The sequence below is a fragment of the Ornithorhynchus anatinus genome, chromosome X1, assembly GCF_004115215.2.
Source record: "Ornithorhynchus anatinus isolate Pmale09 chromosome X1, mOrnAna1.pri.v4, whole genome shotgun sequence".
Classification (NCBI taxonomy): Eukaryota; Metazoa; Chordata; class Mammalia; order Monotremata; family Ornithorhynchidae; genus Ornithorhynchus; species Ornithorhynchus anatinus.
The window spans coordinates 395,620-405,800 of record NC_041749.1 but is presented as its reverse complement, the minus strand read 5'-3'; the positions used below and the strand labels follow the sequence as shown (position 1 = coordinate 405,800).

Sequence of the window (10,181 nt, the reverse complement as noted above, 5' to 3'; positions counted from 1 at the left end):
ATCTGCTCAGGGGCAGCACCAACCACATTAAATGGGGTGCCCTGGGGCTCTTACAATCTCTAGCAATGGACATGGCTCAGGGTTGTCAGAAGCGGAGAATAATTTTTACAAATTTTATGAAAAAATGGCTGACTAAACCTTTTCCTGGTACAAGTTTGCCAGTCAGTTGGAAGTTGAGCACTGATTGTGCCTTCCATTTAGCCCCTACCTAGATGATGGCGAGTGTCCAGCGAACACATACAGAGCTCTGCAGGGCATGCAAACCCAGGCCTGGCCAAAGGAGGGGAACATTAGGGGAATCTAGAAATTCTCTTGAAACCACAGCTCCTCCCAATGTCCCTGCCTGCCTGCCTTTCACCTCTTGCTAAGATATCTTAAACAGTAGCCTTCCCACTTCTCTCTCCCCACAAACTGAGTGGAGGCAGGAGGAAAAAGTCAGGATGTGGGAGAGGGCAAGGAGGAGGGGAGGGGAAAGACAGGAAAGGGAGAAAGAGGAGGGAATGAGGGAAAGGATTGCAGGACTGTCCTTTCCTGGTTATCTTCCTATCAATTAATCAATCATCAAAGGTATTTATTGAGTGCAGAGCCCTGTACTAAGTGCTTGGAGGAGTACAGTACAATAGAGTTAGTAGATGGGATTCCTGCCCTCAAAGAGCTTAGTGGGGAGACGGTCATTAAAATAAATTGCAGGTAGTTCAATGTGGGCAGGGAAGTCTCTATTATTGCATTGTACATTCTCTAGCGCTTAGTATAGTGCTCTGCACACAGTAATCACTCAAGAAATACCATTGAATGAAGGAATGAAAGGGATGCAGCAGAGTATAAGGATATGTGCATGAATGCTGTGGAGCTGAGGATTGGGTGAGTAACAAAAGTGTTAAAGGGTTACAGATCCAAGTACGTAGGCAACACAGAAACAAGGGCAAATAGAGTAGGGAAATGAGAGGATAATCAGGGAAGGCTTCTTGGAAAAGATGTGATTTTAGTAGGGCTTTGAAGATGGAGAGAGTGATGGCCTATCAGATATCCCCGACCTGCAACATGGGATTCAATACCTGGTCTCCCTCCAACTTAAGACTTTGAGTCCCAGGTAGAACCTGATGATCTTGTATCTATCCTACCACTTGGTGCAGTGCTTGACACATAATAAGCACTTAACAAATACCACAATTATTATTATTCATAATTATTATTGTTATGTCCGATGCCATAGTTGAAGTGGGATATGACAAGTTCTTGAACCAGTATGGTGACAGTTTGGATGCAGGGAGAGAAAGGGATGGATCCTAGTCAAGAATGTGAAAACCTTGAGAAAGTCGGGATAGCCTGACTGTGCTCTTGCAAGCCCTTTAGTATCCTTGGAAGGCAGTGGGGAAGGCAACAGAAACCTCAACTGAACCTGAGCAGCTTCTCCGCTGGAGTCCTGCCAGGCAAGACCACCATACAAAAGGCCAAGCTGATGGTGCCACCCAGGTGAATGGTGGCTCTCTCCTTTGATCCTCCGCCAGCTAGCCCTGATCCAGGATGTTGGTCACAGACTCCACACAGGATGGGGACATTTGCCTGCTTGAGTCCAATGACCTCCCAGTCCTGGAAGCTACACTGTGAGCACCAGAGCGATGTGTGTGTATGTGTGTGTGTGTGTGTGTGTGTGCGTGTTTGTGTGTGTTGGGGGAGGAGGGGAATGGAGAGAGTGGAAGTAGAGTCAGGGTTGCTCAGGGTTGAGCTAGTGAGGGAAAGAATTAGCAACCCGAAACTTGGCTCTTATCCATAATAATAATAATGTTGGTATTTGTTAAGCGCTTACTATGTGCCGAGCACTGTTCTAAGCGCTGGGGTAGACATAGGGGAATCAGGTTGTCCCACGTGGGGCTCACAGTCTTAATCCCCATTTTACAGATGAGGGAACTGAGGCACAGAGAAGTTAAGTGACTTGCCCACAGTCACACAGCCGACAAGTGGCAGAGTGAAATCACATTTCACTAACAACCTCACAGCAGCAGCAGAGAGGTGGGGGCCTCTGGGGAGAGGGAGATGCTTCAGGAATCCTGACAGGCCTAGTGGACCAAAAGCAATGGGCAAGTGGATGTGTTGGAAATGGAACTGAAGGGGCCCAGCATCATGGTTGCCTGGGCATTAGCCTGCAAGCCTACCATTGACTCCCTGTTGCCATCACAGCCCTTCTCTGGGTGAATGAGAATGGCATCCCCACAGCACTGTACTCGTCCACTCAACTGTATATATTTTCGTTACCCTATTTATTTTGTTAATGAATTGTACATCGCCTTGATTCTATTTAGTTGGCATTGTTTTTACGAGATGTTCTTCCCCTTGACTCTGTTTATTGCCATTGTTCTTGTCTGTCCGTCTCCCCCGATTAGACTGTAAGCCCATCAAACGGCAGGCACTGTCTCTATCTGTTGCCGACTTGTTCATCCCAAGCGCTTAGTACAGTGCTCTGCACATAGTAAGCTCTCAATAAATACTATTGAATGAATGAATGAATGAATGAATGAATGACCCTTGATGAAGCCAGAATGGGAATTGCAGAGGCAGCTGGTCATCTGGGAACCCTGGGGAAGAACAGTAACCCTCTCAGCATGGATGGTCACTATCCATGGGGCCTTGACCTGCTCAGCAGGTAGGGAGGGGGAGAGAAAGATGGAGGTGGAGTGTGCAAAGAGACAGGATTCCCAGTTTAGTCCTCTGCATATGGAAGAAGCTCAACAATAGAAGCATTTGCCTAGTGGATAGAGCACAGGCCTGGGAATCAGAAGAACCTTGGTTCTAATTCCAGCTCTGCCACTCACCTGCTGTTTGACCTTGGGCAAGTCACTTCACTTCTCTGTGCCTCAGTTACCTCATCTGTAAAATGGGGGTTAAGACTGTGAGCCTCTTGTGGGACAACCTGATTACCCTGTATCTACCCCAGCGCTTAGAACAGTGCTCTGCACATAGTAAGCACTTAACAAATACCAACATCATTATTATTATTATTCTCTGTGCCTCAGTTCCCTCATCTGTAAAGTGTAGATTAAGACTGTGAGCCCCATGAGGGACAGGGATTGGGTCCAACCTGATTATCTTGAACCTGCACCAGCGCCTGGTATGTAAGTGCTTAAAAATACCGTTAAAAAAAATAACCACAGTGGATTTATTGTGGGGGCAGGGGAGGACCCGAGTCCGTTCCTCCCCCCACCCCCGCTGCTGGCCGCATCCCGGCTGGAAACTGGGATGGTAGATAGGATGGAAGTGAGTGCTTGCATGTAGTGAGGGATTCCACTCTCCATTTCCATGATTACCCTTTGGTTGGCTGCCCCTGCTACTGCCCAAGTGCACCAAAGAAGAAGTCAGTTGTTGATAAGAAAGCTTCAAGTTGTTGATAAAAAGCTTCACCATTGACATGTTTTTTGTTGCTCTTTCCCCAACGATCTTTTCCAGGGAAGGTGCTCAAACAGGTTACTCCAAGAGGTTTGGACACCACAGTTGGACATCCCAGTTGTTCACATCAGCACCCAGTGGAACAGCTTGGCAGGGGAGAGGTTTGGGCAGAATAATAATGCTCTGAAGTGGTAGATTGCTTTTATTTTTCTAAAGCCATTTCATATCAGTAAGTTCCTTTTATCCTCACAATACCTCTGAGGACTAGAAAGGTTAAGTAACTTGCCCAAAGTCACACAGCAGGACAGTGGCAGAGCTGTCTCCTCTCATCTCCACAAACTTTCTACTAGGCAGTGTCACCTCCCTGCAGCACAGTCTTGTAGACTGCAAACCCCTCGTGGACAGAGATTCTTAGAGACCCAATCCCCGCTAAGCACTCCATCAGCTCTCCCCCTCCTACCTCACTTCTCTGATTTCCTACTACAACCCAGCCTGCATATCTCCTCCAAAAGGCCTTCTCTATGACTTCATTTCCCCTACTCTCTCCTTCTTTGTCACCTATGCCCTTGATTCTGTACTCTATAACCACTTGATATTCACCCTTATTCAGCCCCACAGCACTTAGTTTCATATCTGAAACTTATTTTAATGTCTATACCCCTCCCTCCACCCCCTTGGTCGTAGGCTACTTCTGGGCAGGGAACGTGGGGAAGTATTACATTGTACTCTCCCAAGCACTTAGAAGAGTGTTCTGCACACCGTAAGTGCAAATAAATGCAATGGATTGATTATCAACTCTGTAGCATTGTACTTAGTGCTTAGTACAGGGTTCTGCACATAGTAAGCTCTAAATCAAAACCATTGATTGTCTGGGAGAAGTATCTAGAGGTGAATCAGAGAAGCAGTGTGGCTCAGTGGAAAAAGCCCGGGCTTAGGAGTCAGAGGTCATGGGTTCTAAGAGTCAGAGGTCATGGGTTCTAATCCCACCTCTGTCACCTGTCAGCAGTGTGACTTTGGGCAAGTCACTTCACTTCTCGGTACCTCAGTTACCGCATCTGTAAAATGGGATTAAGACTGTGAGCCTCATGAGGGACAATCTGATTACCCTGTATCTACCCCAGCACTTAGAACAGAGCTCGACACATAGTAAGCACATAACAAATATCAACATCATTATTATTATTATTATTGCTAACAGATTGTTGGAGATTCAAAAACTTATCCAAGGACTGACTCGGTGTTCTGTGAGGGTGGCAGCAGCAGCAAATGCCCCCCAGGTCCCAGCCTAGTAGGAAAATTCTGCGGAGAAATGGTATTTTCAGAGCCTGAAGGAAAGATCAAGGGAGACAAGAGGGTAGAAACTGAGGTTGCATCATGAGGACTGGGCCTCCCTCCCTACAGGATCTGCAAGGCAGCACTGCTCTTCGCTGGCATGATCTTGAGGTCATTATGTGGCAAAATGACAAGCCTCTCCTTAGACCGCTGAAAGTCTCCTCCCTCCCCACCTCTCCTTCAAAGTTGCTTTCTGGTTTTCTACTGCTGTGAGAGCCAGCAGGGAAGCCTGAGGTTGTCTCCAGCCCAGTCGTCAGACGGCCCCTGGGACACGGCCCCCCCACTCTACCCAGTCTCCAGTTTGTCTGAATTCACTATACAGAATTCCACTACCTGCTCCACTACTTCACCAGCTACTCCATAACTAACTCCTTCATCTACTCCACTATTAACTTGGCTTGGCTTATGCCGTCGAGTCATCTCTGACCCAGAGACACCATGGACACCTCTCTCCCGGAATGCCCCACCTCCATTTGGAATCGTTCCAGTAATGTATCCCTAGAGTTTTCTTCATAAAAATATAGAAGCAGTTTAGCACTGCCTCCTTCCATGCAGTCTCCTTCCTTGACTCTCTCTCATGCTGCTGCTGCCCAGCACAGGGGAGTTTTGGCTTGTAGCAGATTGCCTTCCACTCGCTAGCCACTGCCCAAGCTAGGAATGGAATAAGTATGCCTCTGCTTGACTTTCCCTCACATAGTCGAAACTGGAAGAGTGCTGAAAACTCTCCAGGTGCGACTCTGAGAGGGGCCCCTATTAAGTACATCACCTATTAGACTACACTACCTACTTCACTAATAACTACACTACCCTATTCACTGCTACACTACCTACTGCACTATCTACTCCATCATTAACTAGCTTTTCTACTTTACTGCCACTCCACTACTCACTATCTTCTCCACAATTAACTAAATGATCTACTCCACTACTAACAACACCATCCATTCCACTCTATAGTGAAAACTACAGAAGCAGCGTGGTTCAGTGGAAAGAGCCCGGGTTTGGGAGTCAGAGGTCATGGGTTCGAATCCCAGCTCTGCCACTTGTCAGCTATGTGACTGTGGGCAAGTCACTTAACTTCTCTGTGCCTCAGTTCCCTCATCTGTAAAATGGGGATGAAGACTGTGAGCCTCATGTGGGACAACCTGATTACCCTGTATCTACCCCAGTGCTTAGAACAGTGCTCTGCACATAGTAAGCACTTAACAGATACCAACATTATTATTACAGGATGCAGCATTTGCTTCCCCTTTTCTGTGGAAGGGTGGGTACACTAAACCAAACACCAGCAGAGTTGTTTTCCATCCTGGGCCACATGGCAGATAGGAGAAAATGGGAACAGGGACCACTGAGAAAAAAAGCAGAAACTTAGTAGAGCGAGTTGAAGTGATGGGGGTAAAATGTCTTTGTACCTTGACATTCACTAAGGATTACTTGGAGATTAGTTCCAAAGTAACTATCCTTTGAAGCATGACTGTGGCCCTTCTTGAATTTTCATTTTCATGGTATTTGTTAAGCTACGTACCAGGCACTGTTCTAAGCACTGGGGTAGATACAAGCTAATCAGGTTGGACACAGTCTATATCCCACATGGAGATCACAGCCTTAATCCCTATTTTACAGATGAGGTAACTGAGGCACAGAGAAAGAAGTGAAGTGACTTGACCAAGGTCACACAGAAGACAAGTGACAAATCTGGGATTAGAACCCAGATCCTTCTGACTCCCAGGCCTTTGTTCTATCCACTAGGCCACAATGCTTGCTGATTGAATTGTAATTGAGTTGTAGCTGCTTTCTGGCTGACTGTCATACAAGTCCAGGGAGCCTGTGTGCGTAACTAAATTATAGTTTGGCAGCAGGGAAGGGAAGGGTATGTTCCCTGTGCCAAATACCAAGAATATCAAGCCAGGCTGGGAGGGAAGAGCTAACGGAAAGAACCCTTGAATGAGGCCAAAATCACACCCAAGGGACCCAGAGTGTGTGAGAGAAAAATTATGTCTTTGGTCTTCAGGAATACGCATTCCTCAGTGCCCTAGAAAACCCTACATTCGACATCACTTTCAATATTCACTGCTGTAGGCCAATCAATCAGTGGCATTTATTGAGTGCTTACTGCATGCAGAGCACTGTACTAAGAGTTTTGGAGATTACGATACAGGAGAGTTGGTAGACACGTTCCCTGCCCACAAGGAGGAGACAGACATTAATATAAATAAATTATGTATATGTACACTGAGGGAGGGGGGAATAAACTTGCAAATCCAAATACAAGATGGACCAGGGGAAAAGAGGGCTTTGCAAGGGAAGACCTCTTGAAGGAAATATGCCTTTTAATAAGGTTTTGAAGGTCGGGAGAGTGGTGTCTGTTGTATAAGAAATAGGGAGAGAAGGGATTAGAGGGAGGATGTAGGCCAGGGGTCAGCAACGAGATAGATGAGATTGAGGTACAGTGAGTAAATTGGTGTTAGAGGAATGAAGTGTGTGGGCTGGGTCGTAACAGTAAATTAGCAACGTAAGGCTGAGGCTAGGAGTGTGGGAGTTGGGGCTTTCTCCGATTGAATCTCTTTAAGGATTTGGTTCCTTGCTTAGAGTCATTTTAATCATTGTGGAACTATCTGACTTTGATCCTGGGAGAGCATTTTTATCTACCGCATACTCTTCTGATATGTCTAAATCTTTATCCTCTGTCAGTTCATCAGTGATATTTAGTGAGCACTTTCTGTGTGCCAAGCACTGTACTAAGAGCTTGGGAAAGTGCAATACAATAGAGTTGGTAGTCGTGATTCCTGACCACTACAAGCTTACATTCTATGGGGCGTGACAGACATTAAAATAGATTATGGGTAGGGGAAAGAGTAAAGTATAGGAATATTAATACAAATACTATGGGGCTGCAGTGAGATTCAAGATGTTAAAGGGGTGCACAGCAGAGTGCATAGTAAGCACAGAGGGAAGGTCAGAAAAAGGAAATACAGGGCTTTATGTGGGAAGGCCTTCTCTTGTCACCTGCTTCAGCAAAATCCTGAACTTGGTCGACTCGTACGTTGAAGGGAGCATAAATTCAGTTTGGGGAATGAAGCAGGTCAGTGGTGATATAAATGGTATCCCCACTGTGTTCTAATGTATGTTGACTTTTCCTCCACACAACCCCATTCATTTTCAAGATGCAGGAGATTTGAGCTCTATGTGCAGGACCAAAATACTTTAAAGCCAAAATCCCACAGGCTGCCTTGCACAAATCCCTCATCCCAACTGCTCAGTAGGTGCGAGAGACAGAGCTGCTTGGTCTGAGACGAGTTGGGATGCCTTCACTGCAAGGGACCCCTTCACTGACTGGCTCTGGCCCAGAGGGAACACAGTCTAGAGAGCACAAATTGTATGTTTCCTTCTGGGAACGGGGTAAGTAATTTTATTTTCCAAACTTCCTTATCCACCCATCCCCTCCCAACCCTCTCCACCTCTGCCCGCAAAGGACCAGAAGTATGGGGCCAAGTCCTGAGCAAAGTGACCTGAGGTACCACTCTCTTGCTTCAGAAACTTCACAGATGTATCATGATGGGCATCCTCCCCATGCCCCGATTCAGCCAACTTGATGAAGAATTCATCAGGTGAAGGAGAGTCTTTTCTTTATTAATAAGTGCTCAATAAAAATGATTGAATGAATGAATGAATAACATCATCCCTACAAACACAATTTCAAAAAAATTCTTCAAAACAAGTTTCCTTATTTCTCCAGTCTTCTTTAATAATAATAATGATGGTATTTGTTAAGTGCTTACTATGTGCAAAGCACTGTTCTAAGCGCTGGGGGATACAAGGTGATCAGGTTGTCCCACGTGGGGCTCACAGTCTTAATCCCCATTTTCCAGATGAGGTAACTGAAGCAAAGAGAAGTGAAGTGATTTGTCCAAAGTCACACAGCTGACAAGTGGTGGAGCCAGGATCCGAACCCACGATCTCTGACTCCCAAGCCGTGCTCTTTCCATGGAGCCATGCTGCTTCTCAGCTTCTTTCCCCATTCACTATCGCCCTCCTCATAACCTAACATCTCTCCTTGGATTAGCCTCTGAACCCTTCTTCGTTCTGGTTCTCCCATAAAATGTTCATCCCCAGATTGAGGTTAAACTGTAATTCTCAGTCCATGGTTTTAAAAGCATCATATCTGTTTTCCTTATGTACTGTATCTTAAACTATCCAACTCTGGAAGATCCATCTCCTTAGACCAAGCCCTCCAGAGGTCTTTTGCCATTTGCCTTTATTATAAAAGTGATTCTTGTGGTTTTGTCTCTTTCCAGTTTCCCTTCAGACAAGACTTATGTCCCCACCCTCCATTTCATATCAACATTACCACTTCATTTTCAACACGTTGCCAGTCATAATGTCATCGATCTGTCTCCTGCTTTCATTGAGACTGCAGAAGACTTCTTCACTTCCATATAGCCTTCCTTCTGAAACCAGCACCACTGTTAAAATTTCTCTGAATGAAAATGTCCTTTGTTTCTCCTTCAAATTGAGAAGGAAGAGAAGCAAGGGACCTGGGTGATATAATAATAATCATAGTGTTTGTTAAGCACTTACTCTGTGTCAAGTACTGTTCTAAGCACTGGTGTAGATACAAGCTAATCAGGTTGGACATAGTCCCTCTCCCACAGGGGGCTCACAGTCTTAATCCCCATTTTACAGTTGAGGTAACTGAGACACAGAGAAGTGAAGTGACTTGCTCAAGGTCACACAGAATACAAATCATGGCTCTGGGATTAGAACCGAGGTCCAGGCCAATCTTCATTGTGTCTACATCATTCATTTCAATTTCAGGGCCCTTAGGATGGCAAAGAAATGACTCACTTTTTGAGTTCTAAATGATTGATTTTGAATTTGGGAGTTGGACACTTTGCACATCTCTACTTCTTTTTCTCTCTTAGTACCTGGCATAGGAGTGAGGGGAGAATTAATTCAGGTTTATAAAGTACTTGATGACCCTGGATGAAAGGTGCCCTACCAGTGACTTGTATCTAATATCAGCTGCCAGTCGTTCTTCAGCTGTGGATTGAGCTGCTACTTCACCACTGCCAGGATTCACGCTAAATCACTGTTTGCTCCATTGGTCTCTGTCTGCGGCCGTTTTCGGCCCAGGAACCCTGGGCCAAATCGTTGATGAATGTTGCAGTGCTGCCTTTCTTACAGCTGGGATCTAATTGCGGATGTATTTGCACAGGGTAACATCTGTCATAATAGTGCCCTCTGGGTCAGTGTTGAGTACTGTGGGGGTTCGATTCCTCTATGCCCTTCGCTGATTCGTCCTACCACCTCACTTTGACTAGGACATAGGCTTCCCCTCCTTCAGCACAGTATTTCAGTGCCTCTAGGCCACCACCAGCACTGATCAATCAATCAATGAAGCCTAGAAGCAACATGGCCTAGTGGATAGAGCACAGGTCTGGGAGTCAGATGACCTGGATTCTAATCCC

The 10,181-nt window shown here is 45.8% G+C and overlaps 1 non-coding gene across 1 annotated transcript; it reads right to left on the bottom strand.

Annotated features, from left to right (window-relative positions):
- Nucleotides 1-5,322: 5,322 nt before the first annotated feature.
- Nucleotides 5,323-5,460, bottom strand: LOC114806826. The gene has a single exon (XR_003754884.1). It is a non-coding gene; the product is annotated as a small nucleolar RNA SNORA7 (small nucleolar RNA).
- Nucleotides 5,461-10,181: the final 4,721 nt, after the last annotated feature.